This window comes from Mus musculus, chromosome 11, assembly GCF_000001635.26.
Source record: "Mus musculus strain C57BL/6J chromosome 11, GRCm38.p6 C57BL/6J".
Lineage (NCBI taxonomy): Eukaryota > Metazoa > Chordata > Mammalia > Rodentia > Muridae > Mus > Mus musculus.
Window position 1 is genome coordinate 108835499 of NC_000077.6, and position 16282 is coordinate 108851780.

General features: G+C 44.1%; 1 protein-coding gene and 1 long non-coding RNA gene across 13 annotated transcripts in view; one reads left to right on the forward strand and one right to left on the reverse strand.

Annotated features, from left to right (window-relative positions):
- Cep112 (centrosomal protein 112) overlaps positions 1-16282 on the forward strand; it is a 435401-nt gene that overhangs the window by 410284 nt on the left and 8835 nt on the right. The gene's annotated exons all lie outside the window — the stretch shown is intronic.
- Gm36818 overlaps positions 1-16282 on the reverse strand; it is a 29468-nt gene that overhangs the window by 9165 nt on the left and 4021 nt on the right. Inside the window, exon 5 of the long non-coding RNA XR_003949786.1 lies at positions 15441-15626. This is a non-coding gene — a long non-coding RNA (predicted gene, 36818). The remainder of the gene's footprint in view (positions 1-15440; positions 15627-16282) is intronic.

The window sequence follows — 16282 nt, forward strand, 5'->3', positions numbered from 1 at the left end:
TTTTTAAATTAAAAAAGAAAAAAAAGAATCTTGGGTGTCAGAACAAGATATAAAAGGAAAGACCCAGCAAGGCTAAGCCATTGGGGCCAAAAAGAGTGTCACTTGACAGTTTGGCACAGTGCTGGCCTAGCAGTCTGAAAGAACCTGTCCACACTTGTCTTTGGCTGAAAGGATGGGACAGCCTCACAGGGAGTGATGACCTGAGCGAATAAAAACCCTATCGATTGTATCAGACACAAAGGGGAAAGGTTGTCCCTCCAGTTCCACCCAGGACACATGGGGAAATGGGCCAGTGCTGTCCGCAGCCTCTAACTCAGCATAAGTAATCCCAGCAATGTCGATTCTAAAAAGCTGCGTGGAGCCAGGGAGCTTTAGGGTGGTTTTGTTTTGTTTTTCTGCCTTACTCTGTGCTTGTGGTTATGAATTATATAAATGCTTAGTTCTGCAGAGGATTTCCCAGGTGAAGGGTATCACAGTTGTGGAAAGAAGAGCAGTGAAGTCCAAGTCACTGTGGTAATGAGGTCTCATGGATGGGTGGAAGGTTCCAGATTAGCTCAGAAGCCTGGCTCGCCAGGTGTAGTGAACGGCTGAGCATAATTAAAAGTACCCTGGGACTTAGGCCAAGCACACAGCACAGGTGTTTCCAAGGTATGACTTGTTGACAAACTAAACACAAACTAAAAAGCAAAAACTGGCCTTTCCTCTGCTCTTGGTTGGTTTGAACAGGGTGTGTCCTTCAGAATGCACATGGCATGGCCACAGGCTGGCCCCGCTCTGGAGGGCAAGGAAGCTTGCTGCTGCATCAGCAGCTGAATTGTTAGGCTCCTATGTGATACCACATCTCTGTGTATTTTGTCCCTCTAGGTTTTGGATGTTTACATTTATACTGTGTGTACAAACCTTATACTCTGATCTTATAAACTGTCTCCATGTTTATCTAATTACATGTGAGAAATTAAAATATACTTGTACTTAAGTTCGTTGACCCTAAAATGCCACTGCTATTTTTTAGACTCAATGTGATTCCTCTCAAAAAGCATGTTTGTGTGCATTTATAAGAGGACTGTGTTTAAAGCTCATAGCCTTGATACAATAGATTATAAATGTACAAGCAACAGGAATATAAAATGTTCCCTTCTTGGACACTAGAAAGGGCGCACATCCCTGTGTCAGACTCCATCTCAGAAACCGCCATCTTCTCCCTCACCCACTGCCCTCTCTGTACTTCACCGGGCTTCCTTTGGTTCTCCGGACATTTTCCCAAGCTGGTTCAACCATTAGCCTTCTGGACTTCTGGGTTTAAGTACTGTCAGATCAGATTTAAATCACATGTTAAGGCTTGGTGGGTCCATCATTGTCTTCAATTTAAGAAGCATTATAGAGGTCACGACATTGCTACAAAGAAGGTGGCATTAATCCTTCCCTTATAAAAGGGAGCGCCATGGTGTGCATTACACCAAAGCAACCAGCCCCACCAGCATGGAGCCCAGGGCCAGCAGCATGGAGCCCAGGGCCAGCAGCCTGCTCCATTCCCCATCCCAGCTACAGCCTTCCAGGGATGGGTAGTAGAAAACCAGATGTAAACTATTTTTCAAATCCTCCTCTGACTTAGCATTAAATTTCCCTTGGACCAGATGCCTGTGTTTAAATAATATCCTGAAGGATCCAAAGAGAAGAATTAGTCATCATGTTTCATTCATATAAAATTCGAAATAAAGGGGAGAAAAGTCCAAAGACGCCAGAGTACCTTGTGTGTGCCTTGCCAGACTATCGTGATTTGAAAAGAATGTTGTCTCAACTACAAAAGCTGCAAGTGCAGCCTGCCTCTCTCTAATTATAAACTGGCATTCCCATTGGTTATTAGTGCTTTTTAGGAAAAACAAAGTAAGGTATGAGAATTTCTTTTGCAAAGCAGTTGGTTTTGTTTTCGGTAGATTGAGCATTTCTTACTTTAAAGTGACTCTGCCCTTTAATCACTCCCATTTGCTAATTTTATTGATTTATATGTTATTCCCTACAATTAATGCTTTGATGGCTTGCATCAGTTAAGACACATAGCGAATAGCTGAGCCTCTTGTCTTCACATCAACTTAATTTCTGTGGTGTTCCCTGGGTACACCAAAAGACTGTGATTGGGCCCTAAACGGTACCAGTTCTTAGCAGATCAGCAACAGTACTGGCTTGCCAGAAACATGTGTGTCCCACAGATCTGTGTGCACACACTTAAACTAGAGGCAGTGGAATCCTCCACAGAAGAGAGGATCCACAGAGGTTAAGTAGCCTGGTTTTCTGATGAGCCTATTAAAAGTGTGTGCTGCTGGTTTTTTGTTTTGTGTTGTTTTGTTGTTTTCTGCTTTTTGTTTTTTTGTTTTTTTTTTTTTAACGTTCTGTAGTAAGCATATGACAGGCAATACAGAGTTGAAACTGGACCAGAAGACCATGCAACACAAGAGTTTAGTGTTTAGAGCCTAGATACAGGCACCAAGGGTCAACTGGAGGAAACCTAGCTCAGGAGCTCCAAACCCAGGGGGCTCTGAGTGGTAGAGACCAACATGGAAATGGCAAGGCAGTTGAAGATGTGGCCATTGGTTTGGAGATCCAGCCATCAGGGTTAAGCTGCCTTAAACTGTGGGGTTCTCAAGTGCCACAACTGAAGGGTTGGTTGGGTCAGCCCATGGGGTGGCAAACCTAGGCTCTTAGCAGGGAACTTTGGCCCCAGTCAGACAGTTTATTAGAAATAACTGCTTGAAATTCAAACCGGTTTAAACAATAAGAAGAAAGTTTTGACTCATGTAACTGAGAACTCCTGTTGGCTTCAAGGGAAGCCTAAGGCTTCAAATCCTATGACTAAGAGCCAGTTTCTCTTCATTTCTCAGCTTTATTGCCTTTTTTCTTTTCTTTTCTGTTTTCCTCTTCCTTTCCCTTTCCTCTGCTCCCTCCTCTACAAGCTATCCCTCTCAAAGCTGCAAGACGACTGCTCTCAGTTCCTGGGCCTGCTTTCCCAGATTCATAGCAGCAGAAGAGAGAAAGTTCCCCTCCTCAAAAGCTCCTACAGATGTGCTAGGCTCTGTGTTGCCTGCCCTGTGCTCTGACCCTAGCAGGACCTGAGTAGTGAGTCAGGAGACAGAAGTCCTGTCTCAGGAACTGATTGACTGCAGCAAAATAGCATGTGAGTCCTGAGGCCATGACATAGCTAGTCTGCAATCGTGAGGAGTCCAGTGCTCTCCAGCAGCAGGAGGGAGGCTGCTAATGACTCCCTTCTTACACACATCACCTCAGCAGCTTGGTGTGGCTGGGCCTGAGAAAGACAATGAAGGGGCTCAAAGTATCTCTAGCCTATAATGAAGCAGTAAGATTGGGGAATAGTGTGGGCCAAGACTGTTTGTGTCCCTACCCCACAAACACACAGACACACAGACACAGACACAGACACACACACACACACACACACACACACACACACACCACCACCACCACCACCACCAACAACAACAACAACAACAACAATCCTAAATCTCCAATATAGGATTTGTGGCCTTCATGATGAGATTCGGGCCTTTCTAAGAGACATGAGAGGAATCTTGCTGTCTCTGACTTGTGAAGACCCAGGAAGAAGACAGAACCTGGGACTTGCAGCCTCTAGAGCTGTGAGAAGCAAGTTTGTGGTTCGATCTGCTTCCATTTGTGGCATTTTATCACAGCAGCCAAAGAAACTAAAGATAGGGGGTGTGCTGCCTAATCTTTTGTCAACTTGACACAAGCTGGTTATCTGGGAACAGAAACCTTGGCTTAGAAAATGCCTTCATCAGATGGCCTGTAGGGAAACCTCTGGGACATTTTCTTGCTGAATGATCAATATGGGAGGGCCTGGCCAACTGCAGGTAGTATCACCCTGGGAAGGTGATCCCGAGTTGTATAAGAAAGCAGGCTGAGCAAACCAATGAGTAGCGTTCATCTGTGGCTCCTGCTTCGCAGTTGTGCCTTGACTTCCTTGTTCCCTGGAAATTTTATCATCTATTTCATCATCTAGCTCTGTTACTTTATCAAAATATCACCTCAGTTCTGTTCACCTCTCCCTCCTCCCCACTGCCGTCTGTGATCCCTAAGCCCTTCGTGTCAGATGAAATGGCATCTTCCCAGCTGCCTCTGGTACCTGAGAGACTTCCTAAATCAGAGCTGTCACCATCCCACTCCTCTGCTCAAAACAGAGGGCTCCAACCCGTGCATCTGAGCCCTATGCCAGCTCTTCAAAGTTCTTCTCATTCTGCACTAACTCTGAGGACCCTGGGCATCACTGGGCTGGCCTGCAGTAGCCACACTCACAGCACCTTAGTTCACACCTGCTCCTTCACCCAGAATCCACCATCACTTTTGGGAGCACACCGCAAGGGTCACCTCTTCCTGCAGACTTTCCAAGCAGATCTTGATCCAAAGATGGTTTTCTTCCCCAGAGCTGGGTGTGTAATGTTTGTGGATTCCTTTTGTTTTCTATGCATAGTCCAGCCTAATTCTCCTCAATCCAGTTGTTCAGCATCGATGAAGAAAATGAAGAGGGCATCCTATCATGAAGTACAGTGTCCAATTCCAGAGGTGTGAGGGTGGGGCCTCCCCTGTACAACTCCTAGCCATTTCTCCCCAGACCCAGCCACCAGTTCTGCCATCAAACTGGTCTAGAATGACATAGATTAAGAACATATTTCCAAGGCCCCGAGATGTGTTCACAGGCCTCCATGCCTGACACCAGCCAGCCCACCCCACCTCCTGCATTGCCCACCTGATCCTGATCCAGCCACCCCGGCCCCCTCATTTCCTCCCACACTTCTTACAGCTACCATATGTGAGCCACAGACTAGCTCAAGCTACATTATGTGTAGACTAAATAAGAAACCTCGGAAAGCCTAAAAAGTTTCAGTTCCTTCAAACATTTACTTTGCTTTAAGGGGCATTTAAACTGAGTTCCTAATACAACAGTTCTCATTTCAAGATCCCTGGACATAACAAACATTGCATAAGCCACCTTTGTACAGGGCCTTGGGCTCACCTGTCTTAGTTTTAAAACTCTTCCTATGGCAAAGAGGAAATGTAATTTAGCTCATCAAAAGAAAGGAGAGGTAAAAAAGCAAAAAAGATTTTCAAAAATCTGAGGTGGAAGCAAGTTAGTATACTATAATGAAAGACAAAATGCTGTCCTTACCACCACCCCACCACCACCCCTGCATCTTAGAGTTTCTGCTGCCAATGCTGGTTTGAAATACATGTGCAAGATAAAGAGAAAGAATTAATTCACTATGGAATCCAAAGTTACCAGTTCCCACATGACAGTCACACAGGCTGACAAACATGGAGAGTGACAATATTTAGAACTTTTTCTTCCTCTACTTTTAAGTAGTAAATCTTTTGCACCATTGAAGTTAAGAAAAAGCTGCCCAGTGAGGTTCCCACGGGCCTTAGCCTCCACTGTTCCTCGAGAGCTTTTTGCTTTGTTGACGCTGTAGCCCGAATTCAGATATCATTAAAATTTGTTTCTATATTTCACTACATATTTTAATATTAAAGAAATGCCTTCAACTGAAAGAACAAAATATTCCTGCTCTTTATTTGACCTTTGTTAGTTTGATGTGTTTTTTAAAGATATGGGCAACCGTTTTATAAAGAATGCACAGACATTCCTGAAAGAGCACACAAGTAGACACGATTATGAAAAAAAGATCAGCCAATGAAGCCTCCCGCTCAGTCTGATGCTGAGAATCTCTCCCTGTGCAGTCTCTAAAGGCTGTGCTGGTGTTATCAAAGTCAAAAGCAACATGTTTACTAATACATTTCATTTGCATCATTGGTTTCTTGAGGCAGTTTCCACTCTATGGCCCAGGATACCCTACAGCTGACTGTGTAGCTCCAGATGACCTCAGACTCATGACCACCCAGACAGAGCCTTCCAAGGCTGAGTTTACAGGTACACCTACACTTACACTTTTAAAAGTAAGCGCCTAGGGCCTTAGACTAACCTTATGTTATACTATTATACTTCTGAGTAAATCTTAGTCCACCAAGCCAAGTTAATATTCATTACCAATTGATCTAATTTGCAAAATACAAACATCCTCCTCCTTTAAGAGAGGCTCCACCTCACCTGAGCAGATGGTTCAAGAGGCCAGATGCAGGGGGATGTTCTACTTCAAGTGCACTCCAGCTTATAGAAAGTAAAAATGCCTCTATGCTGGCAAAAACAATCCATATAATTCTTCCAAACTTCAAAGAAATAACGATTTAATCTTATTTGCTTCTTAAATACCATTGATCTCCAGTTAAACACAGAACTTCCCCTGAGGGAACTCACATTTCTAGTAGAAGAAAGGGGAATGCAAATCAATCATTACACTGCTCTGTGACAGGGAAGTAAACGCAGAGGCTTTAGGGTGAAGAAGACCTAGTTACAGTTCGCTGCTCAGGTGCTGAGTGTCTGTGGGACTTGGGATGAAACAGTGACTTCTCTAAGCCTATTTCTTGTTTAGTAAATAGCTGTATCCTTGGGAGTTTTCAGGAAGATGCGATGAAGTATAATGTCTCCGTGAGAATGTGGTACCTTACCTAGGACTTAGAAAGCAAATACCAGCCATCTTCATTGTAACAGTAATAGCTGTGAGATGTTCCAGACACCAGAGCATCATATAGAGGGTACAGCCTGTGAGCATGGGGAGTCCTCCCGCCACTTGAGAGGTAGGAAAGGCAGAGAGGACACAGAATAATGTGTGGAAAGACTAGGAAAAGTGGTCAAGATTTCAGAGGGAAACATTGCTCGAGCATTGGTGGGAAACATCATTGCTCGAGCATGAGTCTAGGGAGGTAGGCTCAGGTTATGATGACAGATTCTAGATGATGTGTACAGAGGAAGTAGATGGAACTAGAGGAAACTAGTGTAGTGTTTTTACTTGAGTGTGAAGGATCAGATCTACACCTGATAGATCAAAGAAGAAAAAGCAAGGTAAGGTTTCTGTCCCTATGCTGGGGATCAGGACATCAACCCCCAATCAGAAACCACGAGTTCCTCCATTTTCTCAGAACAAGGAGGCCTGGGTATGAGCCTCAGAGTCCTAACTGCATCATCCCCGACCTGCTTACTCCTGACCTCCATCCACCCCCAAGCAAAAGAAGCTCCTGGGCATGCCACACACTGTTCTTCCCCACTCCCTCTCCTCAGCAGCAGCAGCAGCAGCTTCTCCTACCCTGAGCCATCTGCAAGGTCCACTTATTCTTCTGTGTCCAAAGCAAATATCACCTCTTGGAAGTTTTCATTATTCCTCTTAGGAGTCCCTGATCAGGCCTGTTTCAAGGATAGATGGCACTTTTGGAAAATGCTGTGCTCCCAAACTTTTAGCTGAAGGAAAAATCCTCCTCCCTCTGTTGTGCAGTGACTACCCGTGCAGTTACCCCATGACTCCTCCCTCTGTTGTGCAAAAGTGACTACCCGTGCAGTTACCCAATGACTGTTTACAGTGGTATGTTGAGGTGCACTGCTGTGAGGTTGTGGACTTTCTGTTCCATTTAGTGAGGAGGTAGGGGGATTCCTGCACAAAATCCTCATTAATGTTAATTGGAGCTACCTACATAAGTCCTGGGTACATCAGGGAGTCAATGGCTGCCTTTGTGTTCTTGTTTTGTGTTTTGTATAGGATACCATATCTGGGGAGACATGCCTTCTCAAACATAAGGAGATAATTGGTAATTTGAGGGAGAGGTTTAACTTCTTTATAACTTTCAAGAATTTAAATATGCAGAAAAGAAAGAGCAGTCATAGATTGCCCCTTGAAAAATGCCTTTAAACCAGGTCAAAAATCTCTGACTAAATCAGGTATTCTGAATAAAAGTTGGCTAGAATTTAGACGTGGAGCTTTTAATTTTTGCTTCAAAACAGGAAATACTATATTTATCATGACTGATCCCATCTTAAAACCCCTTTATTTCTAGTGCCACAGCTCACCAAGGTCTCCTGTGAGTAATAAATATGCCCCTGGTTCGATGTTTCTTCTGTGGTAATGACTTTCCAAGCACATGATAGACAATCACCAGGATTTTGTTTTGGGGTTTGTTGTTGTGTTTGTTGTTTGCTGTCTTTGGTTTTGGTTTGTTTTTTTTTGCTTCTTCTTGACCTCTCAGTTGCATCTGCCACCTGCCTGTTCCTGTGTTTTATGATACCCCAAGTCATACACTTCACTGGCTAGATGTGTAGACCCATCTTTCCTCTGTAGCATTCCTGGTCTCTTTCTGTTCCCCTCTCTCCTCCATTCTAAATGTGGATGGCTTGGTGGAGTCCTGTGTTGTCCTTCCTCATTCAGAGAGCCCTTCCATTCTCAACTTCAACTCCCTCTTCTAGCTTGTAGTTGTTAGGTCTCTGCCTCTGGCTTTCCCCATGCCCTGCGCCCATACTTCCTCATGACCATGTTTCTGGCGCATAACACGAAGCAAGGCAGCCCCACATATGTCATTCTTCTGCCCACTTCCAGGACAGCTTCATCTACTTATCCCTCTGTCTTATAGTAGGTGCAATGGAGACACTCTCCTTTCACTCCCTCTTGCTGTTCTCAAAGCCCACTGTCAGATTCTACTCTGTGACCTCTGAGGTGACATCTCAGGGGAGTACCTCACATTCTTAGATCACAGTAGCAGCTACCTCTGGTATCCCAGGCTAGCCTTCTCATGTGATGTCTGCTGTAATTCTAGCTTCCCCTCCCTCCTTCCCAGTTACAAGGGACAGTGTGGGATTAGATATCCAGTGTCTCTCCTCTCCTAGCAGTTAGCTACCACTGTGAGCCATTTCCTTGTTGGCATCTTACCTTTCAGGTTTTATGCAAAGATTTAAAGTAGTTTTTTTTTTTAACAATAATGGGAAAGAGTATATGTCAGGTGCTTCCTATAGTATCTGGCATGTATCAAATATTTGTGAATGTAGTTTTCCTTCTCTTTCTGAATTTTCTCCTGCTTCATTAAATCTAACCCTGTTGACATGACTTTTACTTCCCAAGATCTCACATACTTACTCAACCACAATTTTGTTCAGCCATTTACCCTCTTGCACATTTACTGTATGCCAAGTGTTCTAACCTTACTTCAATGCCCAAGAATCAATAAAATTCCAAGCTCCCCTCAGCTACACTGTATACCACCTTCAGCCTGCAAGTCTTTTGTGGTCCTTTATTAAAGTCATTTATGAACTTGAGAAGTCTTCCTTCCTCTACCCTCCATTTGCTTTTAGGTGTTAGGTAATAGAAACTACCTATTGGATGGATCACAGGGCCTCCAATGGAGGAACTAGAGAAAGTACCCAAGGAGCTAAAGGGGTCTGCAACCCTATAGGTAGAACAACAATACGAACTAACGAGTACCCCCTGGAGCTTGTGTCTCTAGCTGCATATGTAGCAGAAGATGGCCTAATTGGCCATCAGTGGAAAAAGAGGCCCATTGATCTTGCAAACTTTATATGCCTCAGTACAGGGGAAAGCCAGGGCCAAGAAGTGGGAGTGGGGGGGAGGGGAGTGAGGGGGGGGTTGGGGGACTTGGGGTAGCATTGGAAATGTAAATGAAGAAAATACCTTTAAAAAAAAGTCTAGTCTTGACCAGATAGAACTTGTACTCTCTTAAGTTCAAACCCTGTAAATAGAAGTAAAAGTCACCGTGTCCCTCCTCCAAACTTTATTGTTCCCAAGCCTTTTCTGAGCCGTGCTTTATAAAATTGAGAGATCATTGACCTCTGGCTCATGAAGAATTGATTCTCCAGGTATACAAGCCCTTCAGTGTCTACCTCCCTGCATGCCCTTTGGTGTCTACCTCCCAGCCTCCATGCATCATCATCCTGTCTTATTTCCTCTGCAGATAGAACTCCTGTGCATAGCCAGGGTCTTTAAGACCCAAGTCAGACTTTTATGGAGGGAGGGAAGTGCTCGCAGGACATGCCAATCTAGGCAAAGAAGAAATATTGAGAGTAATGATATTCGGAAGAGAAACATGAGAAATGAGAACAGAAAGGGAGAGTTCTAGGCAGAGGAGATCTGGCATTTTGTTTCAGAAGAAAGAAGCCTGGGTCATTTCCTGCCATCCCTCTTGAAAGTCTGAGAGTAGTGAAGGTGAGGCCGGGTGGAAGGAAGCAGTGTGGATGAAACCAACTCCCGCCTTCCCTTCCCGTGAATCTCCAAGATCCCTTTTGATCTCAGCACTCTGTAGGCCTGGGTGTTTGCCTCCAACTTTCTCAGCTTTGAAGCTGGCCTACTTATTAATAGCCACTGTGCTGATTAAGAACTGCAATTCCATGATGAAAGAATATACTCTTTGTATTTAGGGAAAGCTTTTGTGATTAATTTACTCTAGACTTTCTGAGGATCCTGTCATTTTAAGATAAAGACTGACTTAACACCCAGCAGTTGTGGGAACTGAGGTTTGGATTCGTTCAGCAGCAAATATTTATTGAGTTGCCACCATACGCCAGGCACCACGCTAAGCCTTGGAGCTTCAGCCATCAGCAAAATAACACAACCTCTACCCTGTGCCACTGATAATTCATACAGTTTAGGGAATAGCCAACTTTGTATAAAGAGCCAAGTTGCAAATATTTTCGGACTTAGGAGCCATAGGGGCCCTGCCATGACTATTAAATCCTGCCATGGTTGCTCAGAAACAGCCTGTGTTCCAGTAAAACTTTATTTACAAAACTGGCAGGTAGCCAGCTTGGTCAGCAGACTGAAGTTTTGTTTTGGTTTCAGTTCTAATTGATTTGTTTGAGTTTTTGACTCTTACCCATTTGTTAAGTCAGGTCTCTCTATATAGCCCTAGATGACCTCAGAGGCTTAGTGATCCCATCTTAACCTCTTGAGGCTGCAATGACAGGCATGTACTACCATACTGGGAAACTTGCAACCTGAGGTTCACAGACCTTTGGTCTAATGAATGCAATGTGCATCATGCAAGTTAATATCTTGCTTGTTCTGCATTGTTTTGATCTAGACTATTATGATCACAACTGACAAAAACTAGAGTATCAGAAAACCACTGACTTCAGGAAGAGTCAGTCTGTTCAAGGGGCCGGGTTCTCGCTCATCCTCCCCTGGGGTAGCTTTACTGCCAGTCTGGTTTCACTCCACTACAGCAAGATAGCAGTCACATTACCAACTTCCCCTGGGGAAAAGGCTGCTGGATGAGGTCAGAGAGCCAGTGCCTTGTGCTGTTCATGAGTTTGGGTGCCAGGATCATGTGCCCAAGCCTTAATCAGTCATTTGTGACATCATGATTGACGTAGATCCTGTCACACTCTTCAGTACAGCCTTGGATGGGACAGAGAAGAGGAAAGATGAATTCCAGCTACTAGAGGACTAATAAGCCTACAACAATATAATGTGTCCCTATTGCTCACAAGGTGAGATGCTACCAGGAGCTTCTGGTGCCACACATGCCATGTGCAAGCACTCAGTGATGCTGCCAAGTATACAGCTTATATGCAACTGCCTCAAATTTTAGTATTCATGTGTAATATTTCGCAACCTCAGTGTTTATTATGTGTTTGAATCTTTGGGTCGTGAGCAGGCTTGGGCAGTTACTAGTCATTTTCTCTTTGAGCATCTTGACACTCTCACATTTTTCCTAAGAGTGTTATCATTCTAAGTAGCCTCAACAGGTCTCTCTCTCTCTCTCTCTCTCTCTCTCTCTCTCTCTCTCTCTCTCTCTCTCTCCCTCTCTCTCTTTTGGTTTTTCGAGACTGGGTTTCTTTATGTAGCCCTGGCTGGCCTTGAACTCAGAAATCTGCCTGCCTCTGCCTCCCAAGTGCTGGGATTAAAGGCATGTGCCACCACTGCCCGGCAACTTCCTTTTTAATGTTAGAGAATCATTTGACTTAGAGCATTTAGCAGTAATCAAAGCACTAGGTCCAAATGGTTTTGTTACTTAGAAGCCACCATTCTTTCCATGGGACCAGAACACTGATAAAGTCACCATTTCCCAAAAACTATTCCATGCTGCCTTTTAAATATTGAGGTTAGCAGCTGCTTAGCAATCCAGATACTGGCTTGCCTGCAGGGCTGCGGGGTATCTGTCCTAACCAGGAACCACTTCCCTTCCTCCTGCTGGGAACTAGTCCATCTACACAGGCAAAGGAGGACTTCCAGCAAGCTGCACTCTTAGGTAGGGAGACATCCTTTAAAACAAAGAGCAGGGAATGACTATTTAAAGGTTGTTAAAATTATGGTTCTTTTACGTTTTCACTTTATATTTGAGATTCAAACCATATGAGCAGTGCTGCAAAGAGAGCAAGCACCCTTCCTAAAATGGATCTTCCTTGGCAGTTGCTGTGGCAACACAGCACACCTTAACCCCGATAATGATGACATTTCTTAGAAGGCATTGCATTTTCTCCACTGCAGTGCAGATTTTTTTGTATCATCTTTTACACTGTTTTCTTTCATTTTTTTTCTTCAAACCAGAAAATCAGACATGTAAGTTCTAAATTCTCACTCCTCTAAAGTGCCAATGCAGAAACTTTTTTGCTATACAAAGTCAAAACCTTCTGCATTTCTGTTTACATTATCCCCAATAGCAGGTAGCTAACCTCCCCTCCTGTGCTCAGTTCCTGCCTATGTCCTCTGACCTTCCCTTCAAAATCCCCGAGAAGCCCCACCCACCACGGTGCTCACCCGTGCCCCTCTCTTTAAAAACACAGTATATATTGTGAACCTAACTCTCCTCCTCTTCTCTTCTTCTACTCCTACTATGATCCCCATACCAGTCACATTCCATTTGCTTTACAGCCTTCAGATAAGCCAAGGACAGATTCAGGAGCAAATCAGTCCACAGTGACTAAAAGCATCAGTCTATCTCCCTGAACCTCCCTGTTTCTGATCGGTAGGAATCCAATCCAGAGGTGGAGTTTTAAGCTGACATCCTTCCCTTAAACCCAGTCATGTGGCATCAAATAATGGCTTCCCACTTACAGACCCAAGCTGTCGGCAGAGATCTGAAACAGTCCGTCCATGGGAACTGAATGCCTGCTTACACACATACAGCCCAACTCACGTGCTGAATCCTCAGTCCTCAGAGAATTTGCAGATGGGACCTTTGGAAACTGATGAAGTCAGAATGAGGGCCTATGTTACAGAAGAGGAAGAGACCAGAGCTCACTGTGTGTGTACACAGCAAAGAAAGACATGCATGGACATCACCAAGGAGACCCTCTCCAGGCTCTGAGCTTTGACTTCCAGCCCCAACAACCAGCTTCCTGTCATTAGCCTAGATCAGGAAGCCTCAGGATCCAGAGGTGTGAGTGGACGCAGTAGTAAACTTCCACAAAGTAAGGGAGTCTAGAGCTACAGCGGTGGCTCAGTGAGTCAACACACTAGCGACACAAGCCTGATGACCGGAGTTCAGTCCCGAATGCATTGGTTCACACCTGTAACCACAGAATGCCTACTTCGAGAAGGGAGTCAGAGACAGAATTGCCCAGTTATAGACAAGCACAAGAGCAGAAATAGCAATACTGACTGCCTCAACAAGGGTGGAAAGAGAGAGACTTGTCCTCTGAACTCCACCTTTGTGCTATGGCACCTGCATGCAAGCACACACACACACTAGTTAATTCATTGTTTTTTAATTAAAGATAGAAGATAAAAATCACTTTTAGTAAAAAGGAAGAAGAATTATAAAGGCCCTGTGTTGAGTAAAAGCACAGGACAGTTGACCAGCTGAAGGAATGGAAGCAAAGCAGCTGCCCCATTGGCTTGTTGGGGTACTAGTGAGAGGTGGGCAGCACCTCAGGGCACAAGGCCTTCTGATAACAGAGAAGACTTGAAGTTTGATTCTACTTGAAAAGCAAACCTAAATATTGCACTGTAAGATGCATACATTCCAGACTAAGATCGTACCAGTGGAGACAAAGAGATAAAAAATTGTCACTGGAGTCCTGCATCTCCTCTTTCTCCTCTCTGAGTTTCAGTGTTAACAGTATACTCCAGTTGGGGATACCCTGTCTCCATAGTCCTTTGTAAAGATTAACAAGTTCTTGCTGGTGTCATGCCTTGGAGGGAAGGCCAGGCTGCTGCGGTGCAGCCAGGTTTCACCATGTCATTGCTGGTTATGGTGCTCTGGGTTTCCAAATGGACTTTGATAAAGTCAGAGGAAGGAAACTGGAAAGGTGGATGAGTCTCACAGTGACCAAGGGAAGCTAGGTTCTCACTAGATGTGATGTGGTTAAGAAATGTGGAAGAACAGATGATTATACATGTTGCTTTTTAAGACTGCTGGGAGTGGAGGGTTAGACAAAAATGGCCTGATAGCCCTGGAAACTCCTTTCCAGAGTTCTTAAAACAAATCAGCGTTCCAATGCTTTGGTGCTTAGAATAGTCAGTCATTGGTGCAATAGGATCCTATACTAATGATTTTAATCATTTATAAATTGTATTTATTGGCATGGGCAGGGCACACCATACTATACATGTGGATATTAGAGGACAGTTTGCCAGGAATATGTTCTCTCTGCTATATGGGGTCCTGGGGAAAAACTCAGGTCACCAGACTTGGTGGCAAACACCTTGATCCACTGAGCCATCCCACTAGCCCATACTATATGTCAAAGAGCTATATGTCCACCAAGCCCTTTGATTAGATCAGTTCTACCTTCTCTTGCTTCTTTGTAAGGCTAGTTTATCCCATAATCAACACTGGAAGAAACGTCAGGAGGCAGAAAGAAGAAGAGAGTGGTGTACAGCACTTAACGTCTCATGGTTGTCCTATAGGTGATGTTTATCTCCCATCATTACTTCACACCAAATACATTGAAGTATTTAGCTTTCAATCTAAACTTGACACAACTTGGAATCATCTGAGAACAGAGTCTCAGTGAAGGATCACCTTGATCAGGTTGGCCTGTTGGATGTGTCTGTGGAGGACTGTCTTAATCAGGTTGACTGATAAGGAAAGAACCATCCCACTGTGGGTGGCACCATTCCCTACACATGGCTTCTTGATCTGTATGAGAGTGGGAAAAGTGGGCTGAATACAAATAAGCAAGAGAACATGCTTGCCTATGGATGTGTTATAACTGGCTATTTGTTTTTAAATTCCTGCAACTCTGACTTCCCCCACAATGGACTATATCCTGGAACTGTGAGCTAAGATATGTCCTTTCTACCCTGAATTGTTGGATTTTTTTTAACTTGGTTTTAGTTTGTTGTTTGATTATTTGTTTGTAGGATCAGAGATTTTTATCACAACATAAATGAAACTAGAACACATCCTGGGTCAGATGTGGAGATATGTCTCAATCACAGCTTAGCTGTGGGAGAGAAGAGATGGGTTACAAACAGATGAAAGAAGTCACCAACCAGCGTTGCAAGATAGCAGGCTGTATGAAAACTTAGTTAAAAGTCCACTACACTACCAGGGAAAAGAATAAAGAAGGAACTGCCTACCTCCACAGCACTGGGCAAGTCCAGTGGTGATAAGCGATGAAGCAGCAGCTTGCTCTCAGTCAGTTACTGGCCAGTAGTGCTTATTCTTTCACGAGCATTACCCTGGGGGTCCAGTGGTGGCTGGCCAAGCCAAGAACTCCTGTCCAGTGTGGTTCTTTGCTGTACCCAATTACCAGAGAGCAGGTTCTAAAGATTAAACCACATAAAAGTGGCATTAGCCTAGTTTACTTTGTTCTTTGTGGCCAGTAGCCCGAGGAACAGCTAAGGGGGTGGCAGCAGGAAGCAGGTCCTATTCTACATCAGACTGTTGTAGCTCAATTCCAGGTGTGCAGGAAGTCCTGGCATCCATACATCCACTCCCCAAACCAGTCATTATCAGCCTTCATCCACCCCTTTGCTTGGACAGGCTTTCCACGGTGCTCTATATTCCTCAAGAACATGCCAGGATTAGAGAGATGGTTCAATGGTTAAGAGCCCTGGCTGCTCTTCCAGAGGACCCAGGTTTGGTTCTCAGCACCCATGTGTTAGCTCACAGCAATCTGTAACTCCAGTTCCAGAGAATCTGACACCTTCTGCTGGCCTCCTCAGACACTGCATGCACATGGAGCATAGACATACATGCACACAAACATTCATACACATAGAAATAAACAAAATCTTCTTTTAAAGAAAAAGAAAAGAAAGAAAAATAAATATATAGAAGAGCAAGAGTACTTATGCCTTACAACAAATATGTACTTCACTGTACATACTGGCCTTTAAATGTGTGTTTGGGGAGATTTATAAATCTCTTGTTTTAGATTAATAAGTACAGTGCATTTGTATAGATTTTTGTCTTATGT